This window comes from Odocoileus virginianus, chromosome 15 (assembly GCF_023699985.2).
Source record: "Odocoileus virginianus isolate 20LAN1187 ecotype Illinois chromosome 15, Ovbor_1.2, whole genome shotgun sequence".
NCBI lineage: Eukaryota > Metazoa > Chordata > Mammalia > Artiodactyla > Cervidae > Odocoileus > Odocoileus virginianus.
In genome coordinates this window covers 4,984,098-4,993,392 of record NC_069688.1, presented here as the reverse complement: position 1 = coordinate 4,993,392, position 9,295 = coordinate 4,984,098, and positions in this window count along the sequence as shown.

The following is a 9,295-nucleotide window of genomic DNA, read 5'->3' as shown; positions in this document are numbered from 1 at the left end:
AGGACAAATACTGCAGTCACTTTCTTTAGGAGAGCTTTATGCCCACGAGGGTACTGTTGAGAGGTCATGAAATGGACTTGCTTTGTCTCCCTCTCACTTGAAACCCTGGATCCAATTGTTGCCTAGGGCAGATGGGCAATTTCAAGATCTGTTAATGACTTTTCCCAGAAGCCAACTGTGTCTGTAAGGGGCTCGGAAATGTTCGCTAAAGGGACAGACAAATCATTATCCCTTTTTAGGGTTCTCTGACATATTTATAGTTATTTTTCCAAATGCATTTGTCTTGTTCTACTAATAACAATAATAATGCCCTATATTTATTGAGCATTCATTATGTGGCTGACACTATGTTGACCGTGTTAGTTTCATTAAGTGTTGTATTCTCATATTGACCAATGAGGTAGAAGCTCTTACATCAGATTTATAGAGGATGAGACAGATATGTGTGTATACATTGTTCTAAGACTAGGTACTTGGCAGTGTGCAGTAACCCAGAAGCCTTCCTGCTACATATATACAACTTACAAATGGAAATGATGGGAAAAATATAATAAATTAAAAAGCAAGATACATGCATGTAGCTTATTTAGTATTTAAGCCAAGAAAATTACCAAGTGCCAGAAACAAAGAAAGAATTGAAAGCCAGACTGGTAAGTGTAAAATCTCATACTGTGGCAACCCTGGCGGGTAGGGAATAATATTAGACCTTAGAGAACTGTCCACCTGTTCATGGGCATGGGTTTCAGTCTCCTACAGTACATGAGATAAGGCCTGGAGGCTGCAACAGGTGGAAAGTTGGGACTGTGACTTCATAAACCTGGAACCATAAAAAACTATTTCCTAGTGAAAATAGAATTAGAAAACACTTGAACCACCAACCCTGGGAACTTACAAAGATGCATTTCTCCACCCAGAGCTCTTTTGAAGGTTAAAAAAAAAAGTGGTGAAAAACACAATTGCTAAATTTTCATTACAGATGGGTTTGGAAACTGAACCTTGTGATACGGAGCTCAGAAATCTCAAAGAAACATATTAATATAAAAGATGATTCCTGGTTCTGGTAAACCTGGATCCCTTCATAGGAGCCAAAACAAGGGCTTAGAAACACTGATTCATTCCCCAAATACATGAACTTCCCATCACGCAGAAAATTAGCCTTTGGTAAAGATGAATTAACAATCGTTGTCTAGTTGCTGTCGTGTCCAATTCTTTGTGACCCCACAGTCTGTAGTCTGCCAAGTTCTTCTGTCCATGGGATTTCCCAGGCAAGAATACTGGAGTGGGTTGCCATTTCCTACTCCAGGGGATCTTCCCAACCCAGGGCTTGAACCCACATTTGCTGCATTGCAGGCAGATTCTTTACCACTGAGCCTCCTGGGAAGCCTGACTTAACAATAAAAATGTACAAAATATGTAGGGAAGTGACTCACCACAAAGCAGTTTTAACAATCACAATCATCAAAGGGACCAACTCCCAAGAGTTTGAGACAAAAGAACAGTCCTAAGAAACTGCAAAATCAGAATTTTTAAAAGCATCCAACAGATAAGCAGAAAAATAGTAATTACAAATAAATATATAAATAAGATAATATTATTAGAAAAGGCCAAATTGCTTGGAAAGATAAAGGCATTAAAGATAAAGATGAAGACATTAAAAACTGGGTTCCCCCAAATTAAAAATCCAATGAGCAAATGAAGTATCAGCTCAGATACAGATGAAGAGATGATTCTGAAGAATGCATCACAGGGAATCCAGAGATAAAGCCTCTGAGGGAAGCATGAGACCCACTGCATAGAATGAGAGTATCTATCATTTAAGTAGAATAGAGAGAGAATGAGGGAAAGGCAATGTTTAAAAATATAACTGTGAATTTTCCAGAGTGGATAAGATATAAATTCTTGGAACATTAAGTTCTGAGAAAAAAGGGAGAGCTAACCTACCCAAGGCACATAACCAATAAGCAGTGGAATCAGATGCAGACTGATTTAATCTGCATCAGCTCTTCATTTTAACTATTAATAGCACCCTATGCGGCCAGCAAGTCTTTGGTATTCTCCTTGAAGGCTCAAATCATGACTAATTCATGCGACCCTTAGTATTGTAACAAACTTCAAACTCTATCTGGTATAAAACAATGACAGTCATGAAGTTGTCAACCCAGCATTTCCTAAAATGTGTTTCAGAAAGCATTTGTGCTGGGGCTTCCCTGGTGGTCCTGTGGTTCAGACTCCGAGCTCCTACTGCAGAGTGTGCGTGTTCGATCCCTGCTCGGGGAACTAAGATCTCAAATGCTGTGAGGTGTGGCCAACAAACAAACAGCAACAACAAAAACCCATTTGTCCCATGAGATGTTCTTTTGGGAACGGTGAAGGGTAGGAGTGAGGAGGGTGTTCTGGTGAAATACATTTGGAAAACACTATATATGCAATATCATTTTGTAGAGTCACGGCAAATATCAGTGTATTAAACTTTCTAAGTCTGACATAGAGACCTCTGCTTGATTCCAGAGCAAATTTCTCCCCAAATACCAAGAACTTTTGACCTTCAGAAGTCTCTCTGCTACAATTCTGTATAATACTGGAAACAAGTAATTATTCAACTTGGAATTCTTCTGTTGTTAAGGAATTCACTATCAATCAAGGCAGTCTTCTCACTTTTATTTTTTAAGATTTTTTTTTAATGTGGACCATTTTTAAAGTCTTTATTGAATTTGCTACAATATTGCTTCTGTTTTTCATGTCTGGGGCTTTTGGACAGAGGCATGTGGGATCTTAGTTCCCTGACCAGGGATCAAACCTGCACCCCTGCATTGGAAGGCGAAGTCTTAACCAGTGGACAGCCAGGGAAGTCTCAGTCCTCCCTACTTTTAGACAGCTTTTACTGACAGAAGATTATTGAAAGGAAATGTTTCATCTTCTACCCAGTGGCATGAAACTATACTCCATAAGATTAAAAAGAAAACGCCTTGATCTTGTTAATTTATGCTACAGTAACAAATGCCATCTAGATTTCAATGGTTCACAACAGCAAGTGTTGTTTTCTTGCTCAGGTACCTGTCAGCTCCAGGTGAGCTCGGTCTCTGATCCTTGGTCCTTGTTTCAGGGCGCAGGCTGAAGGAGCATTCTCCATCTTGGTTGGGGCCAGTGAGAACTTTTAACGGTGATTCTTAAGGCCTAGTCATGACTATCACCACTTTCACATTTAATTGGTCAAAGTAAGTCGTGTGAGTCAGTCAATCATCAAAGAAGATAGTACTGACATGGAGAGGATAGCCAATAGTTTCCAATTATAGGAAACTATAATATAGTCAACTATATAGTCAAACCCGACCTTTCAGAAAATTTGAGGATGCCTACTGACTAGGTTCTGGTATCAATTCCAATGTTGGGAGTGGGGGCTAGGTCCCCACCCCAGCAAGCAATTCTCATGTGGGTGTTCTGTAACTCAACTCAATTCTGACACTATCTACCAGAAGATAGCACCAGATTCCACAGGTTAAGGGTTCATTTAATTCCAGACTGACACCTCTTTGTCCAACTTCAGACCCCACTAGCAAATCCTGGTTATTACCTGCGCCTCTGACAAATCTGGCTACAAATCAGATGTACCCATCTAGACCCTCTCATTGTGTTCAATTAATTTGCTAAAGCAACTCAACAGAACTCAGAGAAACATTCTACTTACCAGATTACTGGTTTATTACAAAAGGATGTAACTCAAGAACAGTCAGATGGAAGAGACACAGAGGGCCAAGTACAGGGAAAGGGCATGGAGCGCCCACGCCTTCTCCAGGTGTGACGTTCTCCCCATGTCTCTGTGTGTTCACCAACCCCGAAACTCTCTGAACCCAGTCATTTGGGTTTTCAGGGAGGCTTTATTACATAGACATGGTTGATGAAATCATTGCTTGTTGGTGATTGGTTCAGCCTCCATCTCTCTCCCTTCCCCAAAATTGGGTGAGGGTGGGTATGAAGGGCGACTGAAAGTTCCAACCCTCTGATGAAGAAGTTCTAACCTTCTAATCAACCAACTCCACCTCCCCATCCCCCCACCCCCAGCTACCAAGGGCTTTCCACAAGTCACCATATTAACCTAACAGAAGATACCTTTACTGTTCTTATCACAGGAATTCCAAAGCTTTTAGTAGCTCTGTGCCAGGAGATGATGACCAAACACATGTTTCTTATCATAAGTCAAATATCACAGTGAGGGTCATCTCTGTTGTAGCATAGCTGTGCAGATTGTTGATTGGTGACTAGTATTCCATTGTGCAGTATGTAGACCATCTGTTCCTGGTCTTCCCCAGCTTCTTCAATTTCCCACTCTTTTTCTGTCTTGTATGACATGGTTTTGAACATCTCGGGCTCTCCCTTTCCTGAGCATATTCCAGTTAATGTTAATAATGATGATGATAATGACTGGTGAATATAAACCTGAACCTAGGCTCCACTCTTTACCAGCATCATCTCTTTTAGTCTTCACAAAACCTCAGGGACAGGTATTACTGACTCATTTACAAAAGTACAGATGGGGAAATCGAAGCTTGGAAAGTTTGACTCACTTAACCAAATTTACATAGCTGGTATGCGGCAGGGACTGTCTGACTATGAAGCTCAGCTCTTAACCTCTAATGTGCATGCTGCCTCCCTGTTCTCTCAACTCTCTAGATATGTACGAGAAGCTGAGGAAGTGCTGACACCTCTCTAGTCTCAAGAACATATGCTGTGGGGCACAAATGTCCAAAGGTGACATAGAAATTCTATGATTCAACATTTGAAGCAAGAATAAGAATATGTTGGCACATCTCTCAGAAGCACTGTGTCCTCCATGCACCTGGAGGTCCATTTGCACATTTAATGTACATTACAAACCATCTGTGCATATTGGGTGCAATAATCAGCAGTCATTTATGGACAAGCTGTGGATCACAGATGGAAAAAACATTTTACTTTCTACGGTAACTCTAACTTTCTTTTCTTTTCTTTTTTTAAAAATAAATGACCACCTTGAGCATTGTGTTCAGAAGGATCCTGAGGGGTTCTCAGGAAAGTGAGGCATAATCAACAAGCAGTGTCTGCTAAAAGCAAATAAGGAGACTGTGCTAGGCTTTGCAAGCATTTGTCATTTTTATACTAGAGAATACCACCTGTGAGATTCAGGGAATAAAGCCTTTCAGAAAAATCCTGAACTGACACTTAATTTCATAAAAAGAAAGGAGAAGGAATTCCCTGGTGGTCCAGTGGTTAAGACTTTTCCTTCCCATGCATGGGTGTGGTTTTGACCCCTGGTTAGGGGAACTAAGATCCCACATGCCGAAAAATAAAAAGCAAAAACTAAACAACAACAAAAAATTTTTTTTATTTTTTTAAAGGAGAAAACTGGTAGCACTTACCATGGAACATATATTTTATTTCACTTATTCCACACAACACAATGCAAATGCCTATCAATGTCCCTATTTTATAGGCAAGAAGATAAAGGATGAAGGATCAGAGATGCCAGCTAACTCCTCCTGAGATCCGTAGCTAGTAAATGGCAGAAACAGGAATCAGCTTTAGGTCTGATGGATTCTTGATGCTGAACCACAGCATGGCATCTCTAAAATGCCCTGAGCTACATAAATGGTCCTGCTAGCTAAACATGCTGTCTTGCCATGATATGGCCCAATTCCAGGACGTCCAGCACTTTCTGCTCCTGTCCTTCTGCCTTCTCACTGGCGGCAGACTCACCCCTCTCAGAACACAAATGGCTACAAGGCAAGACGCTCCATGTTGGGCCATTTTGTGCCTCCTAAAGGTGGCAGGTTTGCATCACGACTTTACATAAATGCTTTTGGCACCGACAGCAGGAGGCAGGCAGGAGTGTGGCTCTGCCATGCGACAAATATAGAGCTGCTGTCCTTAAAACTCTCACAAGAGACTAACCCTCAAGGGAGACGCCATGCAATAAATAATTTTTGCCATAACACATTCCTTGCCTTTGCATAAATTTAACACCCCACTCTCTGTGCAATATGTGATCTTCCTGCTAACTCCACATAGACAGAAATAGCTCTGTTAAGATGTGATAAAAGACAAGCGGCAGAAAGGAAGGGAGACACGACACATAGAGGAACTTGACTTTAGTGCCGGCTCTTCTACGAGGGATATCACTCTGCATCCTTCATGGAGAACAGCATGCAGAGGACAGGCACGACAGGGATCGCTGGTCTATGGGACCCTCCAAAGCATGAAAGGAACTGCAGTTTTGGGTCTCTGAGATGCTGGTTCCCTGTTTCTTCTGGCAAGTAGCATCGGGCTGCTAGTCTCTGCCTGCTTTTCTCCAACAATGGCCATGGACTACTTCCCTCATGTGCCTGGCTTGTGTCAGTGGGTCTATTCCTGACCCCAGTCAAATGCTTAAACTTGTTTTAGGTGGAGCTCTGTCATATGCAACTGGAAGACATGGACCAATATACCAACGTTCCTTTCTGATGAGCTGTTGACTTGGATTTTGCTGTATTAAGAACCCAGAGGAAGGAGATAAGGTTATCCAAAGATATATCATGACATAAACAGCTGAAATTGGGGAGATGATAAAGACAGAACTCAACCCTACCTCACAGTTCTCATCTCTCCAGACAAAGGCACCAAAATAAGAGAATTTCTGTCAAATGTTGCACCTGCCTGGTATGGTCCATGCTTCTCTATAGTGACCACATGGGGTTTAAATATTTTGTGAAGTCTATTACTGATGAGTTAGAGAGCATATTGCCTCTTACCACAATGCTGGTTGGCATCAGAAGTCCACAGATTCTCCTGGGGACTTCCCTAGTGGTCCAGTAGTTAGGACCAGTAGTTTGACAATTAGTGGTCTCTAGTAGTTTGCTTCCCAGTGTGGGGGGTGTGAGTGTGATCCCGTGTCAGGGAGTTGGGATTCTACACTCCTTGGGGTCATAAACCAAAGCACAGAATAGAAGCAACATTGTAACAAATTCAATAAAGACTTTAAAAATGTTCCACATTTTTAAAAAAAGTCTCCTGGCTATTGCTTTTATTACCTCAATGACCCAAGTCATAAATATTGAGCAGGAACACTAATAATTGAGCCATCCTGCATTCCTATGTCCTGGGTCCCCACACTCACCACTTAATTCCTGTCTAGGTCTAGGTCTTGTCTTCCAGTTATAGTTTTGGCTGCTGGCCTGGTTTACCAGTCTAGGACTTGGTTTCCCCAGAAATTGAAGCTGTGTCCTTGAACCCCCAGCCAGTCCTGGGGGGCTGTTGTGTGTTGGCATTGCTGCAAGGTGCTCATAGGCTGCCATAGTCAAGAAAGTCAAGTCCCAGACTCCGTTACTAAACTGCCTGCTGGACATTTCCACTGATGGCACCTCTAGCTCTACATGCCCAGAATTATTGGCACCAAATCTCTTCTCCCTAATCTGTTCTTCTGCTAATGCTCTCAATATCAGTAGATGGGATAACTGTCTTTCCATTTGCCCAACGCAGAGATGCCAAGATCACCCTTGACTCTTTGCTTTCACATATATCATGTGACTCTTTGCTTTCACATATACACATGGTATATGCTCCGCATATACCATGGAGAAGGAAACAGGAACCCACTCCAGTATGCTTGCCTGGGAAATCCCATGGACAGAGGAGCCTGGTGGGCTACAGTCCATGGGGTCGCAAAGAGTCAGTTACGACTGAGCGACTAAGCATGCAAGCACCTCCATATACAATCACTCTGTCCTATTGAGCGTATTCCCAATAATTTGTCAGGACAATCTGTCTCCAGCCCCATGTTTAGCATCTTGGCCCAAGTCACCAGCATCTTTTACCCTGACTGTGGTTCTGTTTATTCCCATCCTTACCCTGACCCAGTCCACTTTTCACACAGTAGCCAGAATAACTGTCTCAAACCGCAATCCCACAGATAGTATCGATCCCACACATTGCGTCCTCTTGGCGGCTCTTCATTGTCTCAGCACCTATTCATCTTCTGGGTCTTAGATGAAACGCAACTTCCTTGGGTCAGTTTTCCCTGACTACTTTCATAGCATCCTACATTTAACCTTCATAATGTCTATCAAAATAATGTATCGATTATTGTGTTACTATTTAGTGAATATCTGCATTCCCAGGTGAAGTAAGTTCTAGGGAAGGTGGGTTCTATATCTAATTTTCTTCTTGTTCCCCATATAGTTAATGCTCAATAAATATTTAGTGAATAAATTTATGAATGACTATCACAGCTCATTCTAACAGTATTCAAGTGGAGCTTAAACAGTCATCATTCTGGAATACTGCAAAGAGAAATCGGTTTTGAAGGTTGGATTATATATTTCTTAAAACTCCTTCCAAGTAACCTTTTTTGATTTTTTCTTAGTCTCATCATCCTGATGTTAAATACTAGTCATTATTCATAGAAAATACAAGAGGTAAGCTCACCATTTACTAAATTAACCTATCATAGGAGATACCATTAGTTGTTATATCGCATCATTAAGTCATCTTACTTCCATTCTACTTTCAGTCCCCTCTTCTGAATATGGGGGAGGGAATAACATTTATCATCATCTAAAAGAAATTAAACCTACAAACCCAATAAATTAGAGGATTGTCTTAGGTCTTACCAAAGAATTCACCAAAAATTTCCTTGAAAGAACAAGCTCTCTGAGGGTGTTTAAAATTGGATTTGATTTACAAAATCTGATTTGCATATAACTATTCAGGAACACATTGATTACTTAAAGTGAGGTACACTGGGATATAACTACCTTTAATCTGTTATAACAAAGGCAGCAATTAAAACTGCTTTTGCTAAGTAACTTTTGAAACAGAAGGTTCGATCTCTTGGCTACACTCCCCTACCCAGAAGACCCCCTCTCTCCCCATATGCTTTTCCCCTCCTAATTAAATGAGGCAGCCATTCTGGATTCTTTGTAGAATGCAGTTTCTGACAGGATCACCCTCCTATCTTAGAGATACTGAAAAGGCTGTGTTAGGGACTTAATTTCATTTCCATCCCTCTTTGTTAGTAGTCCCTTCTTATTCTCACTCCTCGGAAGCATTGTTAGGGAGGGATCGATTTGTTGGTTACTAAGAAGTGGTCAATTCCTATGGTATTAGATGTGATATCCCCCAACCACAGTGTCATTTTCACCCCCTGAAAAAGTTTGCCCTTTGTGTTCCGTGTCTGTTTGCTTGCTTTATTTAGCCTGTGGTGCGAAGTGCCTAATAAGGAATCCTGACGACAGTTTGCTCCATCTCCAGATTGAATTTCTTTATAGATCAGCCTCAGGAATTCATT